Raw genomic sequence first — 16,823 nt, 5'->3', positions numbered from 1 at the left:
TACACTGACCAAAAAAGAGAAATGACCCATCGCGGCGCTGCACACCTCGGCCAGCTCTGCATGATTATGGTGACGCTAGCTCTGTGCTCCTGCTGGGCTAGTTAGCCCTGCTTCTCAGCGGGGAACATGAGCATGAGCAGAGTACCCCACGAATATGGTTATGCAGCTTCTTGGCGCTGGGCCTGGCTCTCTCCGAGCTAGCTCAGGCACGGCCCTGCACTGGGGTGTGCAGGCATCCCTACATTTTCTCACAGCAGAGCAAGACTTCCATGGGTTAATCCTACAGAAGAGAAATCTCACCAGAGAAACCCTCTAATTAATTCACAGCAAAACAGCAGGGAAAAATATTCCAGCCCTGATCTTCGCACATCAAAGGATAAACTAGGCTGATAATCTATTTATCTGCGAGGCCCCGATTCTCCAAGCCACGCTGTGCTAGCAGCCCCCCTCCTGCCACCCCCACAAAGCACTGTCATTTTGGCTAGCAGCAAGGTCTGCCGGCGTGCAGGCCTAGGACATCAGGTGGTAAGGGAAACCCTGTGCAAGCCCATATGCTATGTGTATGTACAGCCCCCCGCATAGAGGGAGCACAAATTTCTACCAATTGCACTAACAGGGCAACTGGTAGCAGTAGTAGGTTGTTGTCTTCCGTGTAGCCCGGCCACTACAAGAGGAAACAAGATGCGTGCATTGCTGGTGGGATTCACAGCTCTTTGCCAGACATCAGGGGGTGTCAAGACTTGGGAATCCAGGCTTCAGCTCCAGGGCAGTGCACTCTAGTACGTGCAGATCTTTCCACCTTGTCTTCCCTGCTCGGTCCCTGTCCCCTTGTGCTCCCGTCATGCCTACCCTCACATGCTCCAGTCCTGTCCCAGGCACTGATAAGACAGCGGAGGCCCCCATTTCTCAGCCCCCAGCACATGGAAGGAGGAAGAACCGCAGGGAAAGTCCTGCTCAGACCCTGCAGCCCAAGGATCAGTCAGGGGTTTTGCTGCCTGCTTCCACCAGCCAAGCGCAGAGTGGTTTCCAGTGGCCTCGAACTCAGCCCGACTCAAGTTACCAGCCACAGAGGCAGTGGAATAATGTCTTCCCCCTACATTTACTATTATGGCCAAAAGCCAGGGTCCTGCTTCATAGCAAAGAGGTACTAGTGCTTCTCAGCAAGCATTTTAAACAGGGACGAACGAGTGTGGGTTCCCCTTTCTTGGATACAGCCCAGCCACTTCTTGCTGACTCTTTCTGATGAGCTCAGGTGGAAGCAGCACCCCCAGCATGACAAATTTTAGCCCCAAGACTTTCCACCTAGAGAAGGCATTAGCCCCCGAAAACAGAGTCTCATTGTGGGCAGCAGTCAGCATCCTTAACCCACGTAAGCACCGCCGGCTCCGGCTGTCGTGGGAGCTGCGGTTGCACGTCGCTGCCATTCCCATGTCCGTTTTGATGGCTGAAGGCAGCTTGTTGACTCCTCTGGGAATAGCATCAGATCCGAAACGCTGTTTCCATTATGAGGTCCCTTATCTCTTCCTCTCTCTCTCCACTCCGTTTAAGACAGATTTGTGGCTGCGGTGCTGACAGGTGGTTACGTTCAGAAAGCCAGCTTTCAAAGGGGCCCGGTGACAGCGCCTCCCTGCTCCCCCTTCCGTCGCGTGAGCCCTACCCGCTTCCTCTCCTGATACAAAAAGGAAAATTGGCTATCTTCACCTGGGAGCACTACCGCGCCGCCACAACATTTTAACAGCAAGACGTACACTTGTTCTGCTTCGTGCCTCATCAAACAAGTTGCCAGCTAAGTCCCAGTCCCCAGCTCTTGATTGTAAGTGGTGCTGCACGAGTCGGAAAGAACCGGCACAGCCTCTCAGGCGGGAGGAGGAGGCTGCCAGAAGGGAGCTGGCTCTGATTTATGAACGCCACAACTTTTGTTGCACCCGAGCCGCCGATGGGAAATGAAGAGAGAAGCCCAAGATGGGGCTTTCAGAGTCCCTTGGAAGTCTATTTAAAATAACGACCAAATAAAGAGCTCAAGAGCCAGCGGGAAGCCTGCAGAGCTGATCAAGGCAGCACTTGGTTTCACTCACCCGCCTTTCCCTTCCCCCTTCACCGTCAGCAGCTCAGATCCAGTATCGGCGTTCAGATTTGCCAAGACAGGAGTGGTTCGAGGCAGGTCTCCAGTGGGTGCAGTGAACCGCTGCTCCATTGACATCAGGGCCAAGCCAGAAATGACATCAGCTATGCTGATTTTCACCAGCTGAGGACTTGGCCCAGCTTGAAGCCATCGGGGCCTGAAAGCCTGAGAGAAAGCATCTGAATACATGGGGAGCTGTGGGTTTGCAAGAAGCAGCGTGAGCACAGTCACTCTCCTGAGATGGGAGATCAGGGTTTACCTCTCTGCTCTACCAGGGACCCCTGGGGCCACCTGGGCCACGGCTCCCCATCCATAAAATGGGGATCGCAGCAATTTCCTAAATTGCTGAGAAGATAAATGCCTCGGAGGATGCAAGGTGCTCACGCAGCACGGTAATGGGTGCCATAAAAGGTACCTAAGGGACATAACGAGTTAGTGTCTTTATTTGTTCCGTGGCCCATGCATATTGATGGGTAATCATCATCCATCCCCATTTTGCACTGCTTACTCAGGCCGTTTTTACGCAAACCAAACTTCCATTGACGCTAATGGAGGCAGCACAGCCATACGGACGCCAAGATCAAGCCAATAGAACTTAATAAAAGGCATTGTCTTAAGTACCTCATCCCATTCGGGGTTGTTTAATGCATGCGCGCAGCCAATAGACAGTAATGTGATATAAACTTCCACTCACTTAGCACTGCTGCTGGGAGCTGGCCACCCGCCAGGCTGCTGGGATGAGCGCCGGGGGTCTCTCGGGGGGCTCAGGCTGCAGAGAGGGTGGGAAGGAGATGGACCTCCAAATCTTGGCTCCCTGCTTTCTGCCAGCAGCGATCGGATCAGGGCTGTTTGCAGAGGGACAGGATTTGGCCCCGACTGACAATCAGCTCAGGAGCGCATAAAGCTTTTTCTGCCTCAAACTCTTCCTGTCTGCACCCACTGCCTCATTATCCAGCCCTGTGCTGATGGGTTGGATCATATGGAGCCCAAGCCCTGCTCTTTGGTCGCCGGCCACCCTCCCGTGCCTCGAACCGGGCTGTGGTCCAGCGTCCTCTGCTCAGCACTGCCCCTCCATGCCACTCGCCTTGACCCTGCAGGGAGTCACCTTGACCCAACACCTTTATGTCCTCTATTTTCCTCTTCAAAAGCGAGGACATAAAGGCATCCGGTTTCATATCAATAGAGGACAGAGGATAACCGAACTGTCCTCTGTGATGGCCACCCTAGAAGGCACAGGCACACACACACAGGCACACACACACGCACACCACCCCCTTGGGCCTTGCTTGGAAGAGACAGCTCAGCCCCAGGCTGCCCCCTCTTGTCCCCAGCACCCCTGGGCACTAGGGGAAGTTACAGGTAGTGCTTGGTCCTGGCTGGAAAGGACCAAGAGACAAGGTGGGCCAGTCCCCTGCACCGAGTCAGCTTCACGGGTACCCTGACCACCCCCAATGGAGGGTCCTCCAGCCTGTTCTTACAGACCTCCCTGATGGGGACCCCACAGCTCATTCCCCCATCCCCTCCCCAGCCAGATGCTTTTTTCCCCCTAACATGCAATCTGAATCACCTTTGCAAAATGAAGCCGATTTCTCCCCATCTGTCCCCCCAGGGCCCAGACCAATTGAACACCGTTTCCCTTAAAATGACCTTGAGCATGCTGCAAGGCTCCTAGTGCATCGCCCCATGCTCCAGTCCAATTCCTCCATCCTTCCTTGAGAGGTTATGGTTGGGAAAGGGGCTGCCCCCATGCTCCTGCATGGGATGCCCCAGTCTGTGCCAACTGCAGGCAACCCATCCTCCACACCCTTAAGTGGGCAAGCCTGGCTGAGATGGCTTTCCTGCCCCAAGCTTTCCTTGGCTGAAGGGGAAAGTCCAAGCCATGAACTCCCCTCCCAGCATCCAAGCCTCCGAGCCCCTTCTTCCCAGCTACTTCTCAGGAAGAAATCCCACTCCTCTCCAATTCTTCTGGCTTCCCGAAAATTGCTGGCCCGCTGTGAGCATTTTTGCCTGATCTTCACCTTGTAAGGAGCCATGATGAGGTGGGGTAGGGGGAGGAAGCCTTTGCTAGCACTCAATTGCTGTTTACACACACCGGCCCCAGGTTCAGCTTGTCAGATTTATCCGAGATGAAAATCAAACAATTATGATGAGCTCCTGGGTGCCCTGCTGCATGCTGATGGAGCTCGCTCTCCAGAAAGGCTTCTTTGGCAAGGGCTGGGAGATGGGGCACAGAGAGAGCCAGCACTCTGCTCTGGGTCAACCCACTTCGACACTGGGCCAAATCTCCCACCAGCATAAAATTGGCACAGCTCCATGTTCTGGGCCATTCATTCAAGGTCACAGAGTCAAAGAAAGGCAGGGCAGGTACGGACCTCTGGTGGCAACATCCAGTCCAGGTCCCTGCTCAAGGCAAGATCATCCCCATTCAAACTAGCCATACAAGTCCTTGCCTAAGCTCTTCCTAAAACGATGCAATGATTCTGTCTCACAACTACAAGCCAGATTTCCCCAAGACACCAACAAGCACCCCAACTCGCTACAGGCAAAGTAGGGGGATGAGGCACTGCAAGGTTGTTCAAATACACTTGAGAGATCCAGGGAAGTCACATGGGGCAAATGCACCACAACACATTGCTTCATTTGATCTACTTCACGTCTACACTGATGTAAGCTTGATCTGGAGCCAGTGGGCCAGTCTGGTCAAGACTGTAGCTGTAGGCCACCGATCCCAAGCGACATCTGCATCCAGCCCAGTGTCTTCCCTTCTGGTCTAGGCAGTCCATTGTACAGCTCCAGTTTCCGTGGCAAACAGGAATATTAGGAGCTTCCAACTGAGATCTCACTGGGATTACCTGTCTGACAGCAGCCAGTCCCACTGCTTCACAAGGTGGAACAAAACCCCAGGAGCAGACAACTCCAGAACAACCTGGAGATTCATACTGGTGGTAAAGGAGATGGGTTTATGTTTTCACTGTACATCCATGCATCATTGTTAACGTTGCAGAAGTTGAATGCTTAGAAGACCGGCAATGCCACAATTCAGGATGTCCTGGTGACTGTAATCTGCCCTCAGTGGTTGTCTGTATTATGCAGTCTTCAGCTACCTGACCACATGCAAAGCGTTTTGAACATACCTCTGCCCCTTTCTACATCTTCCCTTCCCGGGGTGTCGCAGACCTGGTCAAGCTCCCTGTTTGGACATTTGGCAGACTCCTGCTCTGGATCCTAATTCACTTCTGACCCATGGAGACTTTCTGGTCCAGCTCATCTTCTTGGATGCCGGCAGTTCCTGCAGAGACATCCCCTCACTTACAGCTACCAAAGCCTGAGCGGTGCTAGCATCTGCTGATGTGAACTTGGACTCACGAAAGCTTGTTCTCCCTCTCTCTCTCTAATATAAAATATATATTATTTAGTTAGCCTATAAAGGTGTAGATCTACTCAGACTTCTGACTGACTCCATACTAACACAGCTAACTACCTCCCTTTCAATCCTCCCTGGCTCAGAGCTCCTGTGCCTCCATGAATTAATTAAGCACTCCAGGGCCCTACGGTCTCATGCTGTGAGACAAGGCAAATAGCAGCCCCCAACTGCTTGGGAGCCTATAGTTTTATTAATTTTTTTTATCATTTCCCCCTTTATACAATGCGCTTAATGCTTTTACGCATGTATGTCAAGTCTCCAAATGGTTCGTTGTCATCATGATGGTGCTCGCACGTCCCAGCAGAGATCGCAGGCCTGCCACGGCTGTAACTGTGCACGGTCTGTCCCCAAAGACATGCCAGTCTAAGGCACAGCGCTTCCAACACCTTGCTGGGTTCTTGCTGCGGTTGTGACTCAGATGCAGAGGACCTCCTGCTGAGAAATCATCTTGGGGGCCTCTATTGGGGTGCACAACCCTGCAACAGCATGTGTGGCACATGCCAAAGCAGAGAGAGGGCAGGCAGCACTGCAGCAGATAGGCCAGGGAGCAGAAGGCAGAGCAGCAGATCAGGCAGGGGAAGGGGATTAGGAGTGGCACGCAGGGAGGGTATAGGGCTTGCCTTGTGGCACGCCTGCCAAAGAGCTGGGCCCCCGCCGGCCTACATCTTTTCCCCACGACAAGTTATGCTTTGCCAGGTCTAATCCATTCGAATCGGCCGTGCATCGCATCAGCATTTTTCCCCCCGTAAAGCCATGCTGCTTGGTTTCTATTGTGCTATGCAATATCTTGATCATTTGAATGCGATTATTTCATTATTGGATAGACGGATTTGATCAAAGGAAGAGGCCCGGAGTAGCACCTTGCATACACAATGCCAAATCCTCAGTTTTCGAAAGCAGCTCGAGAGATAAGGTGTGTGGCTAATTAAATTACAATTGAACGCCGTGCCACTACAATTAAAAGACAATTACATGTGCAAATCGGCACTTAATTTAGGAGCAATAAATATGCTCCGCCGCCGAGAAAGAGAAATGTTTTTCTTTCCCCCCTCTGGTTATCAGCTCCCATTAGAGTTGACAAACACCCTATATCGTTTCATGCCATATTTAACAGCCCACGAGGTGCCTGAAAAGGCATGAATTTCTGAGAGCAGTTGCTTGGTGGAAGTGACTCATAAACGGGTTAAAGGTTTAATGAAAACCTGTAATATGTCAAAGCCTTCCCCCTCACCCACACATTTTCTGGCGCTGGCACAGGCCCATCTTCCATCAGGCTTTTGTGGCTTGACGATTCTGCGACTTTCTGTATTTTTAACAGCTATTTTTATGGAAAATTTACAGGGAAATTTCCGCTGACATCATCTTTTTCGTGGACTGAAAACTGTTTTCTGTATGAAAACGAGGCGAGCAATACGAAAAATACAACAGTTTCATAAAATAGCATAGAAATCCCCCCCTCCAAACCAAGACATTTTCCCCACGGCAAAAATATACATTTTAATTTTTGGAAAAGGGACATGTTTCCACAATCCCCCACCCCCATATTCATGGAAATTTTAAAAAAAAATCCCCGCATTCAGCACTATTAGAAAATCAGCTGTTCTGAAGTGCCTCGGGTTTCTCACCCAAACATTGAGTCACCGACTACGGTGAGCCACTTCTGAAGAACTTGGATTATAATAGAAATATTTCACAAGTTTCTTTGAACCTGCCACTTGAGGATCTTTAGAGACATAGCTGAGCCCAGCTGAGCGATGACTTGATGAATGCTGCGATATAGCATCACCCCTATCCTACGCACGAGCAAGCGGTTGCACAGAGGAGGAGTGAGCCTTGCCCGGAGTTGAGCCGTGCACCTCCGCCAGCGGGGGACAGAACAAGACGCCCGATTCCTACACCTCTGCTCCATGCACACGATGAACTACCCAGCTCGCGCACACTGACCGCTCCTCCTCCATAGAGCTGACCTTGCTTCACCGAGACAGCCACGCATTGCCGTGACCCATTTTTGCAGATAGGGAGACTGAAGCACGCGGCGTTAGACCTAAGGTCACACGGCAAAGTCAGCAGAAGCCACTAGGCCAAATGCCTGGAAATTAAAAGGTGTGAGAGTGCAGGCCCCACCGCTTTTGAAAACCCAGTGCTGCTCGTGGGCTCGGAGAAATTCAGCCTTGGGCTCCCCTTTTGCATATTCACAAGACTCTCTTCCCTACAGAGCAAGCTGGCGTGGGTGTGCACTCCCGGTCCTTTCCTCCGGCTTATGCCTGCATGCAGCTGTTGTGTTTATCAGTTCAATACAACAGAAGGATTCCTGGGCGTGAAAAATCAATTGTCCCTTGGTTTCTTTTTTCTGTTGTTGTTGTTCTTTTTAACTCTCTGGTTGGCCGTGTTGCACTGCCCTTGGTGCTGAAGGATCTCGGGCATCTCCGTGCATGCAAGCCAACAGCATCCAAAGCAGTCAAGGTCCGGACATACTTCTCCCCCGAGAGGGCACACTAATCCGGGGCACATCTAGCAGCCTCCGCTGGGAGTCGAGACCTTGGAGCAAAACCTAATCAGCCTCATAGCTGCTCTAGTGAAAGAGGCAACCACTTCCACAGCAGACAAGGTCTACTTGCAGCCTCCACCCACCCCTCTTCTGCAAACCCCAAGCGATTAAGTGTGCATTGTCTCTTTGTAGAAAAGATCTCTCACGAGCGTCTCAGAGGCGGCAAAGTCCTTGTGCGTGGATAAACAGATCCCATCCAAAGCCCACTTAATCAATGGAAAGCCTCTCTTTGGCAGGAGCAGCTCTTGGATCTGGCACTGTGTGAATCCAATGAGGAATGCGCCCCTCTCGGCATTTCTGGCTTTGCATCGTACAGCAAGGCATGGACTAAACCAGCAAGGGGTTGAGCCAAGCAAGGGCAGGCATCCACTGGTTAGAAACAAGACTGGCCACCAGATCCCCTGGGTTTTGCTGCAGCAAATCATGTCTTCTCTCTGGGCCTCAGGTCTTCCTCCCCAGCTTTGGCCCATCTCATCACTTGGATGGTCATCTCTTTACAGAAGGAGCCATCTCTAGCACTGTTCTTCCACAGCACGGTGGGCTCAGCTCTTTATTGTCTGCATTATCCCCCAGCCTAATAAAACAGACCCGTAAGACCCAGCACTTCATCAGTAGATCACAGCGTGCTGTGCAGGGAGCTCAGCTCCATCAGTGCCGTTTTAAAAATGGGGAAACTGAGGCACAGAGAGGCAGTGTGATGGACTCAAGATCCCCTAGTAGGTCAGCGGCACAGCTGGAACAAAACCCAAGCCCCAGCCCAGCTCTCTACCCATTACACCACACCACCTCCAGCACTGCTTTGGTAAAATGCGACCACTTCTGCGGGTAGCAGGGCAGCTGCTTAGTGGAACACAGCTGCATTGCGTGTCTGGGCAGGCGGGGCATTCTTCCCAGCTGCATCTAAAGAGGAGGCAGACCTTCATCACCCACATTGCCAGCAGGCTGTGCTTAACAGCCTGACCCTTGCAGAAAGTACTGAGGGTCTTTAATAAGGATGGGTTTCAGAGCCGGCCTGAAAGACAGGCTGCCAGCAGCGCAGCACCTCCTACCAGCATAGCAAAGCAGAATGGGCACCAACTTTTCTCAGTCGTGCATCCCTACCTCCATTTCTTGCAAACCTAGAAACACTCTGCTCTTATTCTCTCTCTCGCTCTCCCCAAGCAATTTTTTCCTTAAATGAAATTTAACTAAAACCCACTCTTCTCTGAGACTTTTCCCCCCTCTGCTTTGTACCCATCACTCATGTTAAGTACAGATCTAGCTTATTTTTCCCTTCTAATTTCTAAACTCCTAATGACTGTGTTATTAAGCCTGTAATACCCAGTTTAATTGTGCGTGTCCTTTTATTGGATCCCATCCCAAAAGAAAACGCAGCACAAGACAGAACCTCCTGCAGGAGGAAGGCAATAAGAAGGTGGGGGCAAAGCTGGGGCTTGAGCCCTACTAAGAGACAAAGACGTGCATATAAAATAGCCGCAAGGGCTGTAATTATGGACCACACTCGGAGAAACAGCCAGAGCTCCTCACGCAGCAAGTGTGACCGGGAGTCATTTAGCAGTGGAGAGAGGGGGCCGGGATCCTGCTTGTGTTTACACAGAGGCAAAGGCAGTCGTGTTCCTCCACGTCGACAGCTGCTCTGCAGACAGCAGAATCAGGCTCATGTTAGCACCCGTGTTCGAGCGGGTCATGGCTGCAACCCTTTGGCTGTGAATCACAACAGCGTGCAGCTCTCTGCCCCCCTCGCCTGCTTCGCTGGGAAGTGAACTGGCATCGCATTAGATCACTGGCAGCCTAGCAGGGCGGGAGGATGGAGATCAGCAAGAGAACCAAATCCTGGCTTCAAAGCCAAGCCATCCCTCTATGGGGTCGCCATCCAGCTGTTGGGACTTTTTATGAAGGAAGGGAGATTGCAGCCAGGATGAGATGAAGTGCCCAGCAGCCTCAGGTATGGGGGGTGATCTTTCACTCACAGGTTTTCAAGTACTGGTTGCAAACAGATGCCAGGGTCACATCTGGTTAAAGGAGAGAGGGGCCCTGGCTAGATGCCTGGGATTTGAGGGGAATGAAAGAAAGAATTACAGCATGGAAGAAGTCTACCCAGGAGAATGACCAAGGAGAAGACTCTTGGGTAGCAGTGGGCCAACTCCCAAGGTCTTCACTCCATGTAAGTTTGGCCTAGGCTTGGTGTCGGCTCAGCAGCCTCTTGGTGCATTTGGCCAACCCCACCGAGACCGGACCCGCACCTCCTCGGAGCCAGGCAGGGAAGGAGGCAGCCAGGAGGGCACCAGGGCTCCCCTCCTAGAGCCTGCCAGGGTGAAAACCCCTCTGAAGGCTGCCAGGGAGAAGCCTCGAACACTGCCCATCAGTGGCTTTAAATCAGGCCCTCCCTTTGCTGGACTCATCGGGACAAGTGCAGGAAGGTCTCTCAGGGCGTCGGGAAAACCCTGCCAGCTGGTCTCATGGGGCTTCCACCCTCCGGTTACACAAACTGAGCCAAGTATAGGGAGCTCTCAGCATCTCTCTATAGCAAAGGCATAGTTTCCTGAGGTGGTGATCCCCCAGGGAGGCATTAGGGTCTCAGCAGTGCTGCGAGCAAACACACCAGGGAAGAGGCTTTCCCCAGGTCAGGGGCAGGAGCACGAATGTCCTCCTTCCTCCTAGCCAGGTCGACTGCTCGAGGTGACTAGGATGGAGGCAGGGCCCAGCCTCACGTCTCGCTCACCCTGGGGTAGGCGCTAATAGGGCATCAGCATATGCTTTATGTCTTCACAGAGGTGATGGGAGCGCATCTCAGGGTTATAAATCTGCAAACTCTTCAGGCACGTTATGCTTTTAAACAACACTACGTGTAGCTACAGGATGAAGCACTTTTGGCGGGGGAGGTATGAGGGCGATTCTTTCTAGCTCTTGCTCTGAGCATAGAGGGATTGCATCTCACCAACGCCAATGCCCGGCGTTCAGTTTAAAGAGGGCAGGTTGTCACTGTCCTTCAAGGACCCAGCTCTGTAAATACAGAACCAGCCTGGAGAGTTATGATCTCCAAGGCCAGGTCCTCAGCTGGTGTCAAGCAGCGTTGCTGGCAAGGAGGCTCTGTGACGCCTGACAAGGGTCTGACCTGCCATCATCCATGCGCACACCACTCACGCTGGCGTAAATCCTTGCACCCAATGCCTGCTGGCTCCCGTTATGACCCCAGAGCTCCCACGAAAGCCAGTGGAAGCTGGCTGCAGCCCAAGGACAGGGAGTGCATCAGCTGGCAAAGCAGCACAGCTCCCTCAGCTGCAAGACGGCAGCGTTCATCTCCATCAGACGTGCCAACGTGCAAGGAAACCTTTGTGCCTTGTGTCAGCCAAGGGGCCCAGAAGCTTGCTTGGGTGTGTAACCATGCAGGGATCTGCCAGGAAACCACACCTGGGACAAGTCCGTGACAAGGGGGCACAGCTCACGCTTCCCACAGGGTCCCCTGCCCCATATCCATGCTACCAAGCCAGAGACGTGGGGCTCATGTCGCATGCAGGTCCTGTGCAGGGAGCATGCCCGGGAGATGTACTACACAGGTTCCTTGGGGAGGGTGAGGTAGACATCACAATGCACATGCGTGTGCACACACACCAGGAGGCTCAGTTCTGCAGCCAGATCCACCCTGGTCTCTGTTGCATGCAGGGAGTCAAGCTCCTGGCTGTATAAAGCAGTTCAGCTTAGGTCAGAGAAGCCGCCTCCCTGCTCTCTGGCTGTGTTTAAAGTCTCCAGCCACCAATCTCTCTCTTTCCCCGCATCTTCCCCCCCACCAGGTATTGGCCTCATGACGGAGCACTTTGATTTACTTGCTGTATAAAGACTTTGCACCAGGGCTGCTGGCAGTGCGCGCTGCCTGCTATTATTTATTTCTGCCCCCCATCAGAAATGCATCTGGACACATCACAGACTTGCAAAACAAGCCCTCTCCCTGCCCAGCCCGTGAGCAGGCACCAACAGACCCAACCTTCCCCAGTAAGACCCTGCTGCATCTCCTGCCAGAGGAAGCCCCCAGCTTGAAGGCACCGTTCAACAAGCAGGTGCCCCCTTTCCTCCCTCCCCTGCCCCTCAAATGCCAGGCTACTGGGCCTGCTACAATGCTGGGAAGAATTCCTGCCACTGAGGACCCTACAACAAGACCGGGGGGGTGGCTCAAGGGTGCAAGTATGGAAGGGATCACTGAGGGTCAAATGCTGCAAGTGGAGGACTCCAGCACAGGTCTCATTCTTCAGGGGCTTGCGTGGGATTCTCAGGGAAACCATGGCAGGTGGTCTACCCCTCCAGGGAGCTGTCAGACAAGGGCAGCTTCACACGCTGGAGCAGAGGCAGGCATAGCCCAGGCCCAAGGCCAAGAGCACTCGGAGGATGGCAGCATTGGCACATGGTGCTATTTAGTCCAGCCCTCCCAAAGGGCTGTCTTAGGGTGGCACCTACACCACTACATTTGGCAGCATCCCACATCATGGCACTGACCCCTACCACGCTCTGGACCACGGCACTGTGCCATCCCACGCTCCATCCCATTGCACTCCTCTGCCCTGCATTTGGTTAAACCCAAAGCCTAGCCTGGCAATGCTCAGAAGCAAAAGAGCAACTGAGAGTCAGCAGCAGATGTGCATTTCCATGAGGACCAAGGGGCTGGGAAAGACAGAGCGCCAGCAGATCTCCAACTTATCTTGATGCCTGCATTAACCCAGCTGTCACCAGTGCCTTCCTCGGAGCTGCCTGCTGCTGGGAGCATGTCGCAGTCATTAGCTTTACAAGTTTGGCAGAATCCTCTGTGGGCTTCGCGCGGGAGCGATCGGGGCTTGTTAAGTTCATGGTTTCGTATTCAGCGCACTCCTCTGGGAGCCGGGATGATCAACAATTTATCAAAACAATATCCCAGCCCCCTTCCCGGCCCATTAGGAGCCTCGCATCCATTGATGCCACGCCGGTCCCAGGAGGTCACCCGCAGCTCTCGGGTGGCACGTGGCTTCCAAACATTGGCGCAGATCTGCTCGCCCTGCCGGGTTGGCATACAAGCGCTTTACGCTAATTCACTCTGATCCCCAATTCGACAGCCCCCCGAGGACCCCTCCCGCCGGCGATCAGAGGAGGAAGAGCGATTGCAGAGGAGAGGAGGCATCTGAGAGCGACTGGAAGTGACAAGAGCCTCCTCGGGGAGGCAGGCCGGCTCTGTCAGTAGAGCTCGGGCAGGGAGGATGCGGAAGTCGGGAGGCACATCATTACAGCCCTCCTGTCAGGCTAATAATCCCGGGACGCAACCAGCAGATACATTAGCTGGGATCCCACAGGGGCTGTTGTGCTGTTTTATTCGATGGGCTTAATTAATTTATTTCTCTGTGCACAGCTGATTCCCAGTTGACTTGCACACGCCATGCAGCACCCCATCCCTGCCGGCTCCCCCCCACACTGCATCCTGGGCTTCAGGGTCTCCTTCCCAGCTCTACATCCCCTCCCCAGCTGCCCCCTTCACAACCCAAGCTTTCCCATTCTCCCCAGACCGGGTACAGTTCCTCCCACCCCTGACACCCAGCACTTGCCCCATCACCTCCTGGTCCAAGGCAGAGAGCAGTCCCACCTCCATGTTGCATGCCAACTCACCCAGCCTGCCCTATTACCACCCGCTGCAGATCTGGAGCCAGACCGGGGATATAGGAGGCAAACTGTATCCAACCACAGACACGCACCAGACCCTAAGCCACGGAGCAGACAGCATCTCAGCTCGTGCCTGGCTTCAGAGATGGATGAAGAGGTCTCTTAGGGCTCAGCATCGCCCAAGGGGACCCAAGTCCTGCTAGACGCAGCAAGGTGGGAATGGGGAAACCCCTCTGTTCTCCACTTATCCCCCCCCCAGCAGCATCACCCTCAGGTCCCACCAAGTCCTGGGGTTCATGCATTGTGGGGCTAGCTCGCGGAGCTAGAACAAACCCCACCAGGTGATGGGACAACCCTGTTGTCCAGCACAGATAACACAGTCCCCTCTGCCTTTCACCTACAACCCCTCCATGTGCCGGGCAAGCTCCTCTGCAGAAAAGATGGCCTGCTCCTACAGCCAGATGGCTTGTGAGTCCAGCAGATAGAAAAGCTGGGAACAAGGATCCCCCAGCCCTATTCCCTACTGCATCATCCCCCTCCAATGTAACCTCAGGCAAGTCGGCTCTGAGCCTCAGTTTCCCTATTCATGAAGGGAAGATAATCATGGGCTCCCCATTAGACCCCACCAGCGCTTCCCCTTTAGAAAGCCACAGCCATGTGTAATGATTCCCCTTCCCAGCACGATCCTATAGCCCAACAGGATACTACTCACCTTGCCTTGGCTACTTGCTGGGTTGTCCATGCTCAGGAGCTGCCTCAGCTGGATCAGGGGCTGTGGGGACATAGCTGTCCAGTTAAGCAAGCCCAGGATTCAGCGTTCTCCGGGCTACCTGCAGTCCCAGACAAGGCCCAAAGCCCTCTGCTCCTGGTGACCTTTTCAGAGCTCATTCAGCGGGGTTGGAGCAGGGCTTGTGGTTTGCTAGGTTCGGCATCTCCTCCTCGCTGCAGGTGCCCTCCAAGTTCCTGCTTGCTGCTGGCTCTCTGGAAGGGTTTTCCAGCCAGCCCCTTGGCTGCACCTGGGGCTTGCTGCTCCCAGACCAACCCCTCTCAGGGAGGTGCTCTCAAGCAGGGCTTCAATGAGGAAACAAAACCAAAGTCCCAAGATAACAAAGAACAGGAGCATCTTCCCCCAGCTCGCATGGCAGACTGCCTCTCCAGGCTTCCCCAGTCACAAGCTGGACCCTTGCTCCTGGTCCAAGCTGCCCAGCTTTCCCCAGGACCTGCCCCTGCCCTTGTGTCTCCTAGCAGAGGCAAAAAACAACCTTCTTCCCTCCTCCAACCCCTCTCAATTAGGGCAATCCCAGCCAAGCCTGCTACTGCTCCAAGATCAGGGTCAGCTGGGGATGGCACGGGGTGAATGAATATCTCACAGGTGTGGCTGAGCCCAGCTTCCCTTTAAAGGGCCTGTTAGCTTGGCTCCAACTCCTAGTGAGCCATCCCTATGATAGTTTCATAGCTATAAGGGACCTTACAGATCACTAGGTCCTGCCCTTGGGCAGGAAAGACTGCTGGGGTCTGCTCAAAAAGCCTTGTTTTTCTCCAAGACTTAAGGCCTAAGCTGGCAAAGAATCATGCCTGCAATGATTTCTTCTCACATGAGACCTGTTTGCATCAATGGAAGGGCTCAGAGGAATAGCATTGCCCTTGGACGCCAGTATGTGCTGGGCGAGGGTCTCCTCCGGCATCTGGAGGGCTGAGATTACCAATGCTCAGTCCCTCGGGCGCTTCCCCGGTGGGAACTATGTGAACGTGTTTCATAGTTTCTAGGGTCAGAAGGGACCTGAACAGGTCATCAAGTCCGACCCCCGCCCTGGGCAGGAACGAGTGCTGGGATCATAATACCCCAGCCAGATATCTATCCCACCTCCTCTTGAAGACCCCCAAGCGTTGAGCCTCTCCAAACCCAGGCCAGAGCTGGAGGTCTTTGTAACACTTCCCCCACTCTTCCTTGAAGTTGGTACACCTTGTACCAGCCAAGCAACATCTTGTTGGCACGCAGGTTGGCACACCTTGTGCCCCTGCTCCCCGTGAGCAGGGGCTTGATTTAGAAACATGCCAGGCGGGATGAAATCAAAATGAACTCCCCGCCAGTGGCAGCAAGGTTTAATATCCAGTAGTTTGGATCCAGCAATCTGCTTTTATCTTGAGGGAAATAAAGGGAACTGCTGTGAGGTTCATAGGAAAGGATTGATAGTGTCTAAGCTTATTGTCCAAGATAAAGCTAAGGTCAGCGAGCTCTCCGGGAAAAGAATTTATCACTGTAGTAAACTCAGGCAAGTGGTACGTGGGGGATGGGAAGAGGGCAGGAGGTGACAGTCGACGGTCATCCTTTCCAGAGCCCGAGGCGAGAGGGCTGGCGCGAGAGGAGCTAAAGACACACTGGGGAGTAGATGCAAGTGCCTCGAGTGACGTTCCTCTGGGTAGAGGAGCTGGTTAAGCCTGAACTCCAGTCTGGCAGAGGTGGTATGTCAGCTCCATGCGCAGGGATGAAGGCAGCTGAAGCAACATGGGAAGAGCATCCTCCCTCTACCCACTGCTCTGGCATTAGCTTGAAGGGGGAGGGAAACGGTTGGGGCTGCACAGGCCAAATGGAGAAGGCAGGCACGCACCTGATCCTGCCAGAAGGGCATCAAGGGGGCTAAGCTACGGGCAGGACGAGGGTTGTGTCTTGGGTAAAACACTTCCACAGTCCCCTTACAATGCACCAAACAGGTGGGCAGGGGGAATGCAGGGGCCCGCATAATAAGGTAAAACCCCTGTCATGCCAGCACCGTTTCCACTAGCGCATCGGCCCTCTCAAGCTTGCAAGGTTTGGGCCAAGACTAGAGCTATTCTGGAAATGTTTAGAGACAGAGTCAAGTACCCAGGCCCCTCTTGCCCTTGCTGGGGTGCATCCCACCTACAGGGAAGCACCGGGTCTAATGGACAGGATGTTCAGCAGTGAGCCCTGCCCTGGTGGAAGGCAGACTCTGCCCAAAAAGTGAGCAAGAGGGCTATAGCTGCCCGGCTAGGGTTAGGAGATGAGATGTGGATTCCTCACCCCCCCCCCCCCCCCGTTACACATAACAGGAACTGGCACCCGAATCCCCCCCAGGAAGCTTTGCAAATGCCGG

General features: G+C 53.6%; 1 protein-coding gene across 3 annotated transcripts in view; it reads right to left on the bottom strand.

Moving 5' to 3' along the window:
• Positions 1 to 15,035, bottom strand: part of ADGRB2 (adhesion G protein-coupled receptor B2) — a 190,606-nt gene extending 175,571 nt beyond the window's left edge. For 2 of the 3 annotated variants that reach the window (XM_059729586.1, XM_059729585.1), the window contains exon 1: positions 14,423 to 15,034. The gene's annotated coding sequence lies outside the window, so the exon portion shown is untranslated. Of the gene's footprint in view, positions 1 to 14,422 lie in introns of all 3 variants that reach the window. The other variant, XM_059729584.1, reaches the window with a different exon arrangement.
• Positions 15,036 to 16,823: the final 1,788 nt, after the last annotated feature.

This window comes from Alligator mississippiensis, chromosome 6, assembly GCF_030867095.1.
Source record: "Alligator mississippiensis isolate rAllMis1 chromosome 6, rAllMis1, whole genome shotgun sequence".
NCBI lineage: Eukaryota > Metazoa > Chordata > Crocodylia > Alligatoridae > Alligator > Alligator mississippiensis.
The sequence above is the reverse complement of the archived record's forward strand: the minus strand, read 5'-3'. Positions and strand labels throughout refer to the sequence as shown.